Consider the following 18524-nt stretch of genomic DNA (forward strand, 5'->3'; position numbering starts at 1 on the left):
GAAGCCCACATGGGTGTACTAACGTGCTAATGGAGCCGACTAGCAAATTAAGCAATGCCCTTGGGACTAATTCCCAAGCTCATTAGCATATGGTAAAAGATCTTTAAAAATACTTTTTCTAAAGTATTATTTATTGTCATTTCTTTTTACTTGCTTTAGGCTTTAGCCTGTCTTGTTATTTATATTGAGACTAATTTATCAAACTGTTAGACAATGAATGTTAAATTTTGCATATTTCGTTTTGGCCCCCTGATCCGAAAAAGTGACTAGAAAAAGCAAAGCACAGAAAACGCGGTGCAGATTGGTAAAAAATAAATTAAATAATTAAATTTAATATGGAAAATGAAACCCCCCCACAAAAACACAGATACGTCATTCAAAGAATTTTTGAGGACCGAAACTGCAAAAAAATAGGCTCAACAACCCAAAGGAGTGAGCATCGTCTTTTCTTCAACTTCTGCTTCACAATTATCTGTGAATGTGGAACTTGAAAGAAATAAGGAACCAAGTGGTGGGCAAATTAATATTACCTTAGATCCAAAAAACGTGTGCTATTTTTGAAAAAAAAGGTAGTTCTCAACTTAATGGTATGCACATTTACATGTTTTAGACTTTTAGGTTATTTATTCCATTTTTTAACTTGTAAGCATTCAGACATCTGTGTGACATGTGCGTGTTGTATCCATTTTTTTCACGGATTCACAGTGTACCCATTATAATCTATGGCAATATTCAAATGTGTATGTTTTTACACGGACTGTCTGTCCATGAAAAAACAAGGAGACGTCCATTTTTTACCGGCAACACAGATGACAAGAGCCAATAGAAGCCTATTAGTCCGTGAAACATACGTACAGCACATGGATGGCAGGCATAATATATTAAACATTGCAAAGTACTGTATAGGAGAAGCTTTCTAATTTATTACAGTCAAAGACTCACTGAAAACTCATTGTGGGCACTGAACCTAAAGCGGCTTCACACCTCCTGTGTTTTAACATGGACTATGTGTCTTAGTGAACCACAAATGTGCCCATGTGATTCGTTTTTATTTTCAGATGAAAAGGGTCAATAGAAGTCTGTGGATAGATAGATAGATAGATAGATAGAGAGGGAAAGATGATAGATAGCTGATAGATAGATAGATGATAGATTGCACAGCTGTTTAGCCAAGTAAATAAATAATAAAAACGACGTGGGGTCTCCCCCATTTTTGATAACCAGCAAAGGTAAAGCAGACAACTGTAGGCTGATATTATCAGGCTGGGAAGTTCCATGATTATTTGGCACTTCCCAGCCTAAAAATACCAGCCCGCAACCACCCCAGAAGTGGAGCATCACATTAGATGTGCAGATTCTGGAGCTTCAACATGTCTTTTTCCAATTGCTTTGGTGCTTTGGCAATCGGGGTAATGGTTTTTAGTATTGATGTCAATGTAAATTGTCCCAAAACACAGCTGACATGAAGTCCAGGAGTTAGTAATGAAGAGGTGTCTATAAGACAGCCCCATTACTAACCCAATAAATAAAAAGAAAAAAAAACACACACACAAAAATAGTTTAAAAAAACACTCCCTGACGCTTTCCCTGGTTCACCAATTTATTAAAAAGAAAAACAAAAACCCATGCAGGTCCAACATAGTCCAGGGAATCCATCGTAGTCCACAAATGGAAACCTGCAAAAGAACAGCCAGTCCCGGCTCAGAAACATCACCACTCATCATAATCGCTGGGTCTCTCGAAGCGCACTGTGAGCCGGACATGGCTGGTGCTCAAAGCCTCTGGAGTCTCACAATGATGCTTTTGTATTGATTGGATTTGCTCTGGACTACATCAGACCTGCTGTGGATTTCTTATTATTTTGGGAATAAAGTGGTGAATGAGGGAAAGTGTCTTGTTTTATTTTCTGTGTTTTTATGATTCTGTTTTTTTGCAGATTTCTATTTGTGGACTACGATGGATACCCTGGACTACGGCGGACCTGTTTGGTTTTTTTGTTCTAATTTTAATAAACTGTTGAACGAGGCGAGGAAAAGTGTCTGAGAGTGTTTTATTTTAAATAAAGAATTTCTTTTAGTGTGTTTCTTTTTTTTTTTTTTTATTACTGGGTCAATTATAAGGGTGTCTGATAGATGCCAGCTGTGTTTTTGGACACTTCCCAGCTGATATCAACCCCAAAAAACATTATCCCATATGTCAATGCCCCAAGGCAATCAGAGAAAGCCGAGGCAAAGTGACAGAATTGGCATTCCTAATGTGATGCTCTAATTGTAGAGTGGATGCAGGCTGGTATTTTTAGGCTGATAAGGGCCCAATAATCATGGACCTTCCCAGCCTGATAATATCAGCTCACAGCTGTTTGCTTTATCTTTGCTGGTTATCAAAAACATGGGCAGACCCCATGTTATTTATTTTCTTTAAAACCCTTAAGGATTGGGTGATTTTCCATTTTTGCACTTTTCCTTTTTCCTCCCCTTATTCCAGGAACCATAAATGTTTTCATTTTTCTGTCAATATTGCCATGTGAGGGCTTGTTTTTTGCGGGATGAGTTGTACTTTTGAATGACACCATTTATTTGATTATTTGATATAAAGGTAAGCAAAAAATTTTTCCAAGTGTGGCAAACTAGCAAAATAAGTGGAATTTTGTTATTTTATTTACAACATTCATTTTACCATAAAACTCACCTGGCAGTGTGGTTTCTCCTGTAGGATTTTGTAGATACCAAACATGTATAGTTTTTGTTTTAGTTAAGTCGTGAAAACACATTCAGAAATTTTGAAAAAACAAATCTTGTTTGTGTAATGACTTTCGTCAGCCATAACTTTTCAATTTTTGGGATGTGGAGCTGTGTGAGGGCTTCTTTTTTGTCCCCCAAGTGGATGTTTTTATTGATCTAATTGTGGGGTACTTACAATGTTTTGATCTCTTGTTATTACATTTTTTTCTGTTGTTGTAGCAGCCAAAAAACTGTAATTCTGGCGTTTTGATTTTTTCTTGTTACGCTGTTTACTGATCAGATGAAATTATTTTAGATTTTGATACATCGGACTTTTAAAAATGCAACAATCCCAAATATTTGCATTTTTTATTTCTTAAATTTTGAAGTGGTAAAAAGGGGGTGATTTAAATTTTACATTTTTTTCATATTTTTAAAACTCATTTTTTTCTAATTTATATTGCATTTAATATTGATCTTAGGGGACTAAAACTTCCAAAAGTCTGATCCCTGGTTCTACATACAGCAATGCCAGAGCAGTGCTGTATATAGAAAAAAATCAGTCTCCTATGAACGCCGACCACAGGCTGGTTTTCACAGTACTGAGATCATAGCCACAGGGGTCATACTCATTAGCTGACCCCTGTCTCTCATGACAACTCATTGGCATCCCAGTCATGCCAACAAGGGCTCAGAAGAGCACGACCCCCTGCCAGGGCACATTATATGCCAATGTCAGAGATTGATAGCAGTATTTAACAGGCTTACAGCCTCTAGCCAACAGCTGTTAGAGGCAGATGAAGGCTTAATTATAAAGCCATCATCTGCACAGGGAACATTGTGGGCTCAGCGTGTGAACCCGCATCAAAGGCAGGGAAATAATCAATAGCACGTCATAGATCATCGTCAAGGGGTTATTTATTTCTATATATCTACCGTATCTATCTATCTACCTATCTATCTATCTACCTATCTATTTATCTATCTATCTATCTATCTATCTGTTTTTGCACATCTTTAACACATAAAAACCTTCAATTGCAGTGTCATGTCTTTTTTTTTTCCCTGTACTTGGCACAAGGTCGGATAGCGCACGGATGAAAAAAGGATGTGACACACGTACACATAGATGGTCACATAGATGGACAAAACAGAACGTGCCACTGGAGCATTTTTTTGTGCGCACATGTGAACGGGCTATATTGTGCATTTACTAGCTGGCAGCCTCTGAACACATTTGATGCACACAAAAAAATTCAGTCACATCAGTAATTTACAGAAATCAGGGTTTAATAATTTTTACAGACATTTAAACTTGACCTGAAAAAAACCCCTAAACAGTACAGCGTGAATCAGCATAAATAAAGCAAAACTCTTCCCTCCTTTGAGACCACAGGCCCGCCATAAATGCAAACTGAAGGTGACACAAATCAAATAAGAAAGAAGCAAAAATAAAAGTTCCTAAACATTGACAAAAAAAAATAAAAATAAAACTTGCCCCCCCTAGGTTTACCATGACTAAAGGGTGCTTTACACGAGACGATCTATCGTGCGATGCATCGTCGGGGGTCACGGTTTTCGTGACGCACATCCGGCATCGTTCACGACGTCGTCTCGTGTGACACCTCCGAGCGACGCAGTATCGCTCACAAATCGTGAGTCGTGTACTCGTCGCTCAGTTTCAAAAAATTGTTTAATTGCAATGTCGCCGGTTGTTCATCGTACCCGGGGTAGCACACATTGCTTCGTGTGACACCCCGGGAACGATGAACACAGCTTACCTGCGTCCCGCGGCTCCCGGTGGCAATGCGGAAGCAAGGAGGTGGGCGGGATGTTTACGTCCCGCTCATCTCTGCCCCTCCGCTTCTATTGGCCGGCGGCTGTTTGACGTCACTGTGACGCCGAACGTCCCACCCCCTTTAGGAAGAGGATGTTCGCCGCCCACAGCGAGGTCGCTCAGCAGGTAAGTATGTGTGACGGGGGTTTCACGACTTTGTGCGACACGGGCAGCGATTTGCCTGTGACGCACAAACGACGGGGGCGGGTACGATCGATCGTGAAATCGCACAATCATCTCATCTCGTGTAAAGCAGGCATTAGAATTAGAAATTGTTCAGAAATATGCCACATAGTCTGACAAAGGTGTAGAAGCGAAAACCCAGGAATCTGCACAATTGGGTCAGGATGGAGACGGACCTATGGCAATTGCTCTGTTATAATAACATTTCTCTTTTTTTCATGTCCACTTACAAAAGTAGATCATTTTGGATTTAAAGTATAATGTGTTATGATCCGGAACCATGGAAGACCACCACAAATCATTGGCGCATTGGCAACTAATCTGGCCGCCATCCCCTTACTAACCATCACAACTAGAAGTAGCCGAGGGGTGAACTAACATCCTGTGCACCGCGAACCCAGCCGGAGAACTAACTATCCTAAAGGTAGAAAAGATGAATAACTCTCTGCCTCAGAAAATAGACAAGAATAGCTAGCCCCCCACATTCAAAGACTGCGGTGATATAGGAAAAACACAATACACAGGTAGATGACAGGATTAGCAAAAGGTGAGGCCCCCGCTGACTAAAATAGGAAAGGACAGGAAAGGGACTGATGGTGGCCAGAGAAAAACCCTGCAAAATAAGTACAAAAAGTACAAAAAGGCCCTCAGATTGCACGATCTGAACTCCGTCCTATACCAGGTGCCCTTGTCATACCAATGAACAGAAAACAAGAATCATAACAAAGTCAACAAGCCACAAACACATGGACCTAAAGGAGCTATACGCCACACAGAACTGCAGGGAGTTCCTCAACAATCCACTAAGGGGGAAAATCCCTGCAAGCAAATAAACTGAAACCAACCACAGCAAATGACAAAGCCAGATAAACAAAAGAACCAGACAATAAATAAAGAGCAAGCACTTATCTGGGGAAGATGTGGTGTAGAGCAGGATTAAGCAGGCTGGATATACGAAGAACAACTGACATCCGGCACAGCCAGCAATCAGACCAGGATTTAAATAAGCAGAGAGTTAGCAAAGGAAACACCCACTGCACAACACACCTGGTCCAAGTACAAACCATTCCTGGCCACCAGAGGGAGCCTCCCAGCAGCCAAAACATAACTAACATTCACAACAATAATGCTTATTTTTATAAACAGAAATAAAAAATATATATCAGAATCTACAGTTACATCCACATTGATACATGAGGCCACAAACACATTTTATTGAAATTTTTGAATATCGGAAACTCTGCAGTTACCTGATCCTCTGGTCACATTAGTTTGCAGTGTCTGGATAAAAATATATTTGTAAGAAACAGTTGAATGTTATTAGCAGATGTGGCACATCGCTGTGCGATATTCGACAGCACCTGCTAATATGCCAAACAGGAAGGTAGAGAATATTGAGACGCATCATTAGCATATATGATTGCTTTTAATCACTGCAAAACATTTTGCTGAGATTTGCTTAATTGCAAGCCTCTTAGCTTCTCAGTTAGCTATTATGTAGAAAATAGCTTTGAATGCTGGAGGAGCGAGACTTCTATAAATAGGTGAATAACAGATTCTATTTATAACTAAATAAACAAATGTTACCTTCGTGTAATATATATAAACCATATAATTATATTAAGATTGCATATATAAATAGATGTCATATATATACAGTATATACTAGATGATGTATCCACCGTTTTTTCCAAGATAGTAAGTTTCTCTGTGACGATACTACGCCACTAGGTGTCACTAGAAGCTACTAGAGACAGGGAACTCAAACATGCCATTGTTTAGAAGCCAGGAAGTCAGACAAGGTACACAGGGAGCGAGCAGAGTCGGGGTCAGGGTACAAGCCAGAGGTCAGAGGCCAGGAAGTCAGACAAAGTACACAGGGAACGAGCAGAGTCGGGGTCAGGATACAAGCCAGAGGTCAGAAGCTATGGGAGAAAAATATGACTTTCATGGTGTCACGCCTGCATAACAGGGATGCCAGCATCCCTCTGGCTGTTGTTCCCAGTTGATGCCCACGTAATGGCCGGCTCTGGTCCTACCTATGCTGCAGGCTCTGCACATACTGTGTGGGGTTTCCTGATCTCCTACCTAGGGGGCGCGCATGCACACTTCCTCATCTTTTACAGGGAGATGTGCGCACCTTGCTAAGGTGTACCCAGTCTATTGCTGGGAGGCACCAGCTATTTAAGGCTCCTCCTCCTGATAGGAGGGGCAGAGCATTTTGTATCATTTTTGTATGTGTCTTGATATGTGTTTCTTGAAGGGTTGTGTCTTCTGTTCCTGAGTCCAGTTAACTCCCTGAGTCTGGTTACCTGTTTGGAGCCGGTATCCTGTTTGCAGTCCAGTTAACCATTGTCCAGGGTCTTCAGGTATCTGCATATTCAGGGACCAGTGTATTTGGTTACTGGCATTCCCCCTGGACTCCAGCCTGGTCCTGTGTCCTGTATTTGTGTTCCTGCCATGTGGTGTACCCATATATCCTGCTGTGTGATGTACCCGAAGCACTGCTGTGTTACCTGTTATCCTGCTGTATAATGTACCCAAAGTCATTCCGTGTCCTGTGAATAAGGTCATGTTTTATGTAACCTAAAGTTTGGATGTACCTGATGTGCTGACATCACTTTGCTGTGGTCCACGCCTGTGCCTGCACTGCTCTGTTGCGCTCCGTGCCTGCTGTACCCGATGTCCGGTGTTTGATGACCTCTGCTCGATGTCTGGAGCCTTACACAATGTCTATGACCTATGCCTGAGGACCCGTGCCTGAGGTCCTACGCCTGGTGTTTTGTGCCTGATGTCTGCTGCTGCTTACCCTGCCTGTTCCTGTTCAGGTCCCTGCTCTGTGTTTCTGCTTCCCCAGTCCAGCTGTCACCCTGGTCCACTCAGCTGCCACAGTCCCAGTCTTTTTCACTGGGAGTGGCACCGGGCGCCCCACCTTCTGACGAGCGCTTAGTCAAGCCCTTCCCTGTGCTAAAGGGTAAGTCTGGGTTCACTCCTACACCCCGGACGCTCGCTGCCTTCCTGGACCCGCTGGCGGTGAAATCGTGACAGAATGCTGTGCCTAAGGACTCCGTTGCTTGCGGGCAATTCCCCCTGTGGTCCAGTGGGTCCACTCTTACACCCTGGACGCTCGCCACCTTCCTGGATCCTTTGGCCTTGAGATTGTGACACATGGACTGTAATGTAGTGCTATGCGGGTTTGTGGTAAAGGAGACGGGACTAGTGGAGACGAACTGGTCAAGTGAAGGAAATGATGAGAGTGTCTCAAAATACTCTGTGCTAATGAAACGTACAAGTCGTGCCTGATATCTCATCTATACAGTTGTTATCAAGTTACTGTTGAGTAAAATCATGGTTTTAAAGAACTGTTGGTCTCTCTCTATGAACTGGTTAAAATCTGGTCCTGGTCAGATGGAACCATTGACAATATGTGGCCTGCAAAGGTGTATCACCTCCTTAATGCAAGCACAGACACCCATCCAGGGCCCCCTCTTCCATGTAGCGTACTGGGGAGCAAGAAATGCAGATCTTGCCCTCAACTACCGCCCAGTGCCACGCTACATATAGGCTGTCAGGTTTTCTTTCTGCCATGAGTTCTGGCATGAATTGTTCTGGAAAAGACATTTGCAAAATATTCAAAGACTGTTTTAGTATGGCTACAGGAGTGTGCAGAAAAACATCCATGTTCAGTAAGATTCAGAAGTGTCTGATGTAAGGAACCCCCTGAAATGGCCATAAGGAGTTTTCTAGTCGTACCAATTCGGAAAATGTAAAATCCTTTAGTGACCTGCGGTATGTTTCTGGAGTCTGTTTTATGTTGCTTTTTATATATGATCATTTGATCTTTACATCAAGGCGTATAATATTTAGAGTGGAGAAGACATAGGAGAAATTATTGTGAATGAATTAGACAGGAATGTATTATGCAGGCTTCATTACAATGCATGAGATTTGCTTTTATTAATTATACATTTCTTTTGTCTGCATTTATTTATTGTGAAAGCTATAAAGTATGACTGAGGCAGAAGAAGAGAATGAAGTTAAGGAAGAGCAGAACTAAACAGAAGAGAAAATGAGAAGTGATACGGGGTGAATGGCTGTTTGTACACCCTGAGTTTCCAAAGAACTGGGGAATGATCGGTACGTAGTTTAGAACATCCTGGCCAAGCATCCAGTGGCTGTTTCCATTAGTTTGATCCCTGCACTGGGGCATGGAGCAGGGGCAACACCCCAAAACACGTGTCTGCAAATTGAGATTCTGGTTTCGCTTTTATTTTGAGTCCTCTGACAAGTCTTGTTAAAAGGTCGATGTTAACCTTTAGGCTATGTGCGCACTTACCGGATTTTGCCGCAGATTTTCCGTGGATTTGCTGCATGTTTCGCTGCAGAAAATGTTCATAACATCTCTGCAGTGAATCACCAGCAAATCCTATGGAGAAAAAAAATCCTGTGCGCACTAGGCGGAATTTGACAGCTGCATGTTTTGCTGCGGGAATCCCGCAGCAAAAACAAGTGCATGTCACTTCTTTTCCGCACATCGCTGCGGGATTTCACTCCATTGACTCCAATGTTAATCGTGAAATCCCGCAGGGAATAACGCAGGAAGCAAATTCTGTGCGGTTCACTGCGTTTTCCTGCGTTATTCCCTGCGGTATTTCGCGGTTTACCTCCGGTAATGTACATCACTTGTCTGCGGTTTTGCAGGGAAGTGATGTTGTGGCGCCCCAGGACCTGGTCGCCACAACAGCATTGCCCTCCCAAAGGGTTAATGCTGAGCCTGGAGGTAATTGGGAGATCCATTGGCCAGCAAGTTTAACACCCAACGCAGTTCTCCCTCCGGCCAGCAGGGGGAGCTCTGAACCTGGGATTCCAGGGAGCAGCCCCTTAAGCCTGGTCTGAGAGAGGAAGTAGTGTTCAGTCTGTGGAGAGCAGTAGAAGTGAACAGACGCAGAGTGAGCTGTCCTGTGAATCTGGGGCCTAGAGCTAGAGTAGCTTGGCCCAGAGAAGCAGGAGTAGCTGAGAGGCAGCGGAGAGACTCGGACATCGGAGTCTGTGGCCACCAGGGCTTAAAGTACTCCCTGGTAGCCGAATCCGAAGGGCAGGAGAGCTGCAAGCACCTGGCCCAAAAACATCCCAAAAGTACAGCTGCAGCATCAAGGCCGGTGTGGACTCCAGCAGAGAAGCACCAGAGAGGGCCTGCGCAGCCTGCTACAGAGGGAAAGGGACGCACCAACAGTCCCAGCAGCAAGAGGGCCATTGCTGGATTCAGAGAAGCATGGTCCTATCGTAACAAAGCAAAGCACAGGAGTAGGCCTCATACTCAGCTGGCCAGAGAGATCACCCCAAATACTTCCAGGCCGACCGGATCCCCATCACCACCTGTAACGGTCTCCCAGGACTGGACTGTTTCCAAAGTAAAGAGGAAAAGGTAAAGAGACTGTTGTTTATGCCTGGTTCTTTCATCGCCTGTCGGCCCTGCACCGTGTTAGCCACACAACACCATAGACTTTCACGAGCACTAACAGTGTCCCCGGGGCTCCGCTCCACCTGTGGGGAGCAGTACCACCATTGCTGCCATAACATCGCCCCGGAGGCCTCACACAGCAGCGGTGGCTTAATAGCCGCATACCACAGGTGGCGTCACGAACACAACTTTATTCACCAAGCCACATACTATACTGACACCCACCAGGGCCACGGAGCCGGGCCCAGCCACCACTGACTACCACCGGACTAGTCCGGCCCGGCACCGGGTGTCCCACAGCCCTGGGGTGGGTGAGTCAATTTTGGCGTCACGAACAGGATTTCGTGCCCGGTCCCACCGGGTACTGTGCGCCTGCAGAAACTGTGCCTGAAAGACTGTGTCACTATTTGAAAACTGCCGCCGCCATTAGCCCCACTGAGCGCAGGAAGAAGGGGGGCGTGCCTGACAAAGAGCGCGAAGGGAGCGCGCCATCAGAGCAGAGCGCTGTTAACCCCGCGCAACCCAGAAGGGAGTTTGAAAAGTGAACGGAGCCTGGTAAGGTTCACTAAGGGGGAGGAAGATGTCCGACTCGGAGGAAGAGCAGGTGGCTGCCATAGCCCGAGGCGCCGCAGCACCGGCCGAAGCAATCCCAGTCGCCGTCGCCCCAGCCCCCGCTGTAGCGCCGGTAATGCCGATCACGATGCCGTACATCCCGGGAGCAGAATGGCTGCCGCAGTACGCCGGGGAGTCCCATACCTTGAGCGACTTCAGAGAAAGCCTGCACAGCTTGTTCCGGGTGTATCCACTGACTGAGAGCCAGAAGGTGGGCATATTAATGGGACAGCTAGCCGGCGCAGCCCAGCGTGAAGTGAAGTCCTGGCCTGATACAGATAAAGGGACAGTAACCCAGATACTGGCCAAGCTAAAGAGTACTTTTGACACCCGCACCGCAGCATAAATAAAGATGAGATTCTTTGGGTGCAAACAACGGGCCACAGACAGCATAAGGGACTATGCCTTAAACTTGCAGGAGGCCCTGAAAGCAGTTAAACAGGTGGACCCAGAGAGTGTACGTGAAGAACACAAACTCCTAACTGAGCAGTTCATAGAAGGGCTCCTGTCAGATGCCCACAGGACCCAGCTGCGTATCATGGTCCTGCAGAACCCTGCTCTGGACTTTGCAAAGTTTAAGGACCAGGCCATCCGGGTACTGAGAGAATCTACACCGAATGACCCAGTATCCCTCTGGCCTCTTGCCATCACGTACCCCGGGGTGGTGCCTGCAACACCAGCTGCTGCAGGGGCCGAGGCGCAGTCCCTGGAAAAGGATCCCACTGCAGAGCTCAGACAGCAGGTCCGGGAGCTGACCAAATCTGTAGCTGCCCTTGCCAAGACCGTGCAGTTTCTACAAGTGACCCCATCACCTGCAAGAATCGAGTTGGCCTCCAGCCCAGATGACGTCCCATGGATGCGACAGAGGAGGATTCCGCCGACCCGAGGCAGAGACACAGACCGGTATGATTCAACGGGACAACCGATCTGCCGCCGCTGCAGCCAGGCGGGCCACATTGCACGACACTGTCCTTTAAATGGGCCGAGCCTGGAGCCAGGAGCCGACCCCCAGGTGTAAGGAAGCCCGGCTCAACCCCCAGCCGCAGCAAGTATGTGGGAGGACGACCGGTCCTTCCTATTGTGCTGGATGGGATCCCTTTGAATGCTCTTCTGGATACGGGGTCCCAGGTAACAACCATCCCCTATAAACTGTACAAAAGATATTGGGATGATTCAGACATTGACCATGGCCCAGATGATGATTTAACAATTGTGGCCAGTAATGGTCAGCCCTTGCCTCAAATTGGGTACAAAGAAGTAACCATTAAAGTGGGGCGGGTAGAATTGCCATGTCAGGGGATGATAATTGTAGATATTGATCGCAAAGAATCTGACCCACTGCTAACCATTGGTACAAATGTGATAGAAAATTGTATTGCCGAAGTGATAATTTTGTTGCAACAGGCGTCTGAAACTGCCAGCTCCGGGCAGCAGCGTGCCCTACAGAGGGAGATCCGAGCCCTGATGAGGAGGCAGCAGGTAGAGCTGGCCGGAGGAGAAATTGGCAGTGTGAGGGTAAGTGACCCCCTCCCCATTGCAATACCCCCAAGAAGTGAAATGTTGATATGGTGTCGGGCAGCAATAGGCCTCAAGGGTCAGGATTACCATGCCTTGGTAGAACCGGTGTATTCAGACAGTAGGCCTGGAGTCCTGATAGCCAGAGGGGTAGCAGACGACCGCAAGGGGAGAGTGCCCGTCCGTGTCCTGAATTGTGGGGAGGAGGAAGCCAAATTGCCCCGGTACGCCACTGTAGCAAAACTGTACACTGTCAGCAACAATACCATCAAAGCAGTGGAACCCTTGATCCCGTCCGACCAGGCGGAAGACAATGGCTCCAAGGGGCAGCTGGAAGACTGGTGCCAAAAATTACATGTGGGCACCGACTCCACCCCCTCACACCAAAAGCATGGGGTTTACCGGGTGGTACAGGAGTACGAACGGGTCTTCAGCAAACACCCCCTAGATTTTGGGCAGGTGAAAGGGGTTAAACATCAAATCCCCACGGGTGATCATCATCCCATTAAAGAGAGATACCGCCCTGTAACCCCCGCACAGTATCAGCGTGCCAAAGAAATGTTACGGGAAATGAAGGAGGCTGGGGTTATCAGAGATAGTTGTAGCCCCTGGGCAGCTCCACTAGTGCTCGTAAAGAAAAGAGATGGTACAATGAGAATGTGTGTAGATTACAGGCAAATTAACCGCATTACACATAAAGATGCTTATCCACTGCCCAGAATAGAGGAGTCACTAACAGCCTTAAAGTCAGCTAACTATTTCTCCACCTTGGATCTCACCAGTGGGTATTGGCAGGTTCCCATGGCAGAGGCGGACAAGGAGAAGACTGCATTCACGACACCAATGGGCCTCTGTGAGTTCAACTGTATGCCATTCGGGCTCTGCAACGCCCCAGGGACATTCCAAAGGTTGATGGAGTGCTGCTTGGGCCACCACAACTTTGAAACCGTGCTATTGTACCTGGATGACGTCATAGTCTACTCCAAGACTTATGAAGACCACCTGAGACACTTAGCAGAAGTGTTTGAGTCCTTGTCGAAATATGGCCTGAAGATAAAGCCGTCCAAATGTCACCTCTTGAAGCCAAAGGTACAGTACCTGGGTCATGTGGTCAGCGCAGAAGGTGTGGCACCTGATCCAGAGAAAGTCACCGTAATCAAGGACTGGCCAAGACCCACCACGGTAAAGGAGGTGCGGCAGTTCCTTGGGCTGGTGGGCTACTACCGAAGGTTCATTGATGGTTTCACCAAGATAGCAGCGCCCCTTCAAGATCTCCTGGTGGGCCAGCCAAAGCAGGCTAAGAAGCAGAGCCCTCCATTTGAATGGAGCAGCCAACTAGAAACATCCTTTGTCCGGCTGAAAGGGGCTCTCACGGGAGAAGAAATTCTGGCCTACCCTGACTACAGCCAGCCATTTGTACTGTATACAGATGCCAGCAACGTGGGACTAGGAGCAGTTCTGTCCCAGGTGCAGGGAGACAGAGAGAGGGTGATAGCGTACGCCAGTAGGAAGCTTCGGCCCACAGAAAGGAATCCAGAAAACTACAGTTCCTTCAAGCTGGAGTTCCTCGCTATTGTTTGGGCAGTGACTGAACGCTTCAAGCACTATCTGGCGTCAGCCAAGTTAGGTGCGTTGGAACAGCGATGGATGGCCCGGCTGTCTAACTTTGACTTTACCATCAAGTATCGGGCTGGCAAGAAGAATAACAATGCTGATGCGCTGTCCAGAATGCCTCACTTACCCGAATCTGGAGAAGACCTGGATGAACTCGAAGAGATAGAGTTACCGGCTTTCCATCATCAGGGTGTTTCCCAGTGTGAGCATGCTGTGGGAGTGAAGCGCTCGAGCCAGCACGAGGTCTCGGTCAACCCATTACTCCACTATAATTGGGAAGAGACACAGAACGGTGACCCGGCTGTGCGATTGGTCAAAGAAAAGCTAGCACAAGCTGAGACTCATCTTGGCCCAGATGCTCCAGAAGAAGCCCAGCATTTGTGGAAGGAGAAGGGACGACTGTTCACCTACCAAGGCAAGCTCTGCAAGAGATATGTCAACTGGCGAACGAATGAACTTGTCTGGCAGATAGTGGTCCCACAGAGGGATGCTCCAATGGTCCTAGCAGCTTATCATGATAACGCAGGACACTTCGGGTGGAAGAAGTTGGAGACCCTACTCCGTGATCGGTTCTACTGGGTGCACATGAGAAAGACAGTCGAGAAGTGGTGCCGAGACTGTGGTCCGTGTAATCTGAGGCGGAAAGATGATGCCAGCCAGAGGTCTCCCCTACAGCCAATTGTCACGAAGCAGCCCCTGGAGTTGGTGGCCCTGGACCACGTGAAGTTAACACCAAGGCGGTCAGGCTATGTGTACGCCCTCACCATTGTGGACCATTACTCGCGTTTCCTGGTAGTAGTGCCCGTGAAGGACCAGACAGCCAGAACAGCAGCGAGAGCGTTTCAGGCCTACTTTTGTCGACCTCACGGTTACCCTGAAAGGGTACTGACTGATCAAGGTCCTGCATTCGAGGCAGAAGTGTTCCAAGAGTTCTGTAACATGTACGGTTGTAAGAAAATCAGAACCACACCAGTACCACCCCCAAACCAATGGATTGTGCGAGAAGATGAACCATGTGGTTATTGACATGCTCAAGACTCTACCTTTGGAAGAAAGAAACCAATGGCCAGAAAAGTTACCAGATCTGGTAGACTTGTACAACCATATCCCGGTAAATTCGACCAACTGCAGCCCTGCTTACCTGATGCGAGCCAGACCTGGCAAGTTACCTGTAGACTTTGAGATGGGGACTGTGTCACCTGAGGCGGTTCAGGAAATAGAGGATTGGGATACAGAGCGGCAGCAGCGGTACCGTAAGGTCCAGGAATGCGTAGAGAAGAGCCTGTCTCAAGCAAGAACGAGACAAGAGCAGCATTACAACCAAACAGCCCCAGCAACTCCCTTAGCACCTGGAGAACAAGTCCTCAAGAAAAAGCGGAGGACGCATAAATTGGATGATCAGTGGGAAAACGAGCCCTACACCATTATCCCCTCCAACTTTGACAATAGTAAGGTATGCCTCATAAGCAAGGATGAAGGCAAGACCTATCAAGCAATTTCTCGAGACCGCCTGAAAGCGTGCCCTGAACGGTGCAGAACCCAAAAAGAAGTAGAAGAAGTACAAGAAAGTCCCCAAAGTCAAGGAAAAGAGGAAGAGATGATCCAAACAATCCTTGGAAAATTCCCCAAAACTTGGACCCGAATAAACAATGCCACAGTGGTACCAGTCTTGACGTTCCCGCAGTTGGTCGAGCCAGAAACAGAAGAGGTTCCAGATCCACCTAAAGAACCGGCCGCTCCAACACGAGGTGACACGCCAGCAGTGGAACAGGAGGTTCAACCCCCTGCCAGTGGTGAACCTGCCGTACCCTTGGCGAATCTGAGATCCCGTAGGCAACCGACATGTATCCCTGTCAGGGTTAGGCCTACCAATCACACGGGGGGGGGCAGACACTCTAAGTAGTCAGGGACAAACCCAAGAGCTACGCCGGTCCCAACGTAGCACTCGGGGACAGCCCCCTCCAAGGTATAGAATATAGAAAGTAAAATACCTAACAGAATGTAAATAGTTATGTGAAATGTCTGTAATGTTGTGTATAAAATGCTTTTTGTCTTAGGTGATTAAGTAAATGGACAATTGGGCCACTGGACTATGGGTGGCCAACACCTAAATTGTTCATAGTTAGCACCAGTGTGCTCAACACCCCTGAAGAAAAACCCGTCCGGCGTGCATAGAGTGGGGTCATCAATGCTCTGACGCACGCCCAGAGCCTACGTTGGGGGTTTGATCGCGGCGGGTCCCCCATGGAGCAGTGTAATGGACACCCGGCGGGGAGCCACACTGGACTCTTATAGTAGTGTTTAAGGTTGTAACGTTTAAGTAATGCGCCTCCCATAATGGGATGAAATGTTGTAACATGTTATGTTTGTTTCCACAGTCCGGGAGTACTGAATTTAACTAAGGGGGAGTGTGGCGCCCCAGGACCTGGTCGCCACAACAGCATTGCCCTCCCAAAGGGTTAATGCTGAGCCTGGAGGTAATTGGGAGATCCATTGGCCAGCAAGTTTAACACCCAATGCAGTTCTCCCTCCGGCCAGCAGGGGGAGCTCTGAACCTGGGATTCCAGGGAGCATCCCCTTAAGCCTGGTCTGAGAGAGGAAGTAGTGTTCAGTCTGTGGAGAGCAGTAGAAGTGAACAGACGCAGAGTGAGCTGTCCTGTGAATCTGGGGCCTAGAGCTAGAGTAGCTTGGCCCAGAGAAGCAGGAGTAGCTGAGAGGCAGCGGAGAGACTCGGACATCGGAGTCTGTGGCCACCAGGGCTTAAAGTACTCCCTGGTAGCCGAATCCGAAGGGCAGGAGAGCTGCAAGCACCTGGCCCAAAAACATCCCAAAAGTACAGCTGCAGCATCAAGGCCGGTGTGGATTACAGCAGAGAAGCACCAGAGAGAGGGCCTGCGCAGCCTGCTACAGAGGGAAAGGGACGCACCAACAGTCCCAGCAGCAAGAGGGCCATTGCTGGATTCAGAGAAGCATGATCCTATCGTAACAAAGCAAAGCACAGGAGTAGGCCTCATACTCAGCTGGCCAGAGAGATCACCTCAAATACTTCCAGGCCGACCGGATCCCCATCACCACCTGCAACGGTCTCCCAGGACTGGACTGTTTCCAAAGTAAAGAGGAAAAGGTAAAGAGACTGTTGTTTATGCCTGGTTCTTTCATCGCCTGTCGGCCCTGCACCGTGTTAGCCACACAACACCATAGACTTTCACGAGCACTAACAGTGTCCCCGGGGCTCCGCTCCACCTGTGGGGAGCAGTACCACCATTGCTGCCATAACATCGCCCCGGAGGCCTCACACAGCAGCGGCGGCTTAATAGCCGCATACCACAGGTGGCGTCACGAACACAACTTTATTCACCAAGCCACATACTATACTGACACCCACCAGGGCCACGGAGCCGGGCCCAGCCACCACTGAGTACCACCGGACTAGTCCGGCCCGGCACCGGGTGTCCCACAGCCCTGGGGTGGGCGAGTCAATGTCATTACAGGAAGAGGACGCCGTGCAGAGAGTAAACACACACACACACACAGACATCACAGACATAGATCACAGACACACACAGACATCACAGACATAGATCACAGACACACACAGACATCACAGACATAGATCACAGACACATAGAACACACATAGAAAGAAAACGGAAATATAGAAAACAAAGAACGTGGGCTCCGCTGCATATTTACCTTCCAGCCGAGGTAAGCACACAGCGGCGGCCCGGTATTCTCAGGCTGGGGAGGGAGAGTGGCAGGGTTAATGTCCCCCGCCTCACTCCCACCTCCCGCAGCCGAGAATATCAGCCGCAGCTGCCCCTGGACTGTCGCATGCATTATGCGGCAGCACCGGCGTGTCCCCGGCTCTTCTTGCTGCCGTGTAGCAGTGGCAGCAAGGTAATACAAGGGGTTAATGGTGGTGGATCACCGCCATTAACTCCAGGCTTGATCATGGCAGCGTCTATGAGACAGCTGACATGATCAACCCGTAAGTAAAGTGAATAAAACACACAGAAAAATCCTTTATTTTAAATAAAACAAACAAGCCTCGTTCACCATTTTATTAACCCCTCCCACACCAAAGCTCCGGCGTAATCCACAGCTCCGACGTCCTGCGCTGCTTACATCCAGCCGCGACTGTCACAGACACAGCGCTGAATGAATGCAGCAGACAGCAGAGGTAATTACCGGTCATTTCCCACGGCCGGTAATGTGAACTTACTGCCGACCGTGGGAAATGTAGCGATTTGTCCTCTATCTATCTATCTATCTATCTATCTCTCTATCTATTTATCCCTCTATCTATTCTTCTGTCTATCTATCTACTATCTCAGAATTAAATGACTTTTTTTTTTTTTTTTTTCCAATGTGCTTTATTGCATTGAATGCAATAAAGCGCGGCAAAACCGCGGCAGTACCGCGAACAATACCGCGGTGAAACCGCAGCAAACTGCGGCAAACCGCATGCGGTTTTCGGGTGCGGTTTGCCGCGTTTTTTTACCGCGGGTGCGGTAATCTTTGAGAGCATGCGGAATTTTCTCAAGAAAATTCCATTTCCCAGTGCGCACATAGCCTTAGGATTG

General features: G+C 47.4%; 1 protein-coding gene across 1 annotated transcript in view; it reads right to left on the bottom strand.

Annotated features, from left to right (window-relative positions):
* Positions 1-18524, bottom strand: part of NECAB1 (N-terminal EF-hand calcium binding protein 1) — a 355641-nt gene that overhangs the window by 49469 nt on the left and 287648 nt on the right. The gene's annotated exons all lie outside the window — the stretch shown is intronic.

This window comes from Anomaloglossus baeobatrachus, chromosome 6 (assembly GCF_048569485.1).
Source record: "Anomaloglossus baeobatrachus isolate aAnoBae1 chromosome 6, aAnoBae1.hap1, whole genome shotgun sequence".
In the NCBI taxonomy this organism is placed as follows: Eukaryota; Metazoa; Chordata; class Amphibia; order Anura; family Aromobatidae; genus Anomaloglossus; species Anomaloglossus baeobatrachus.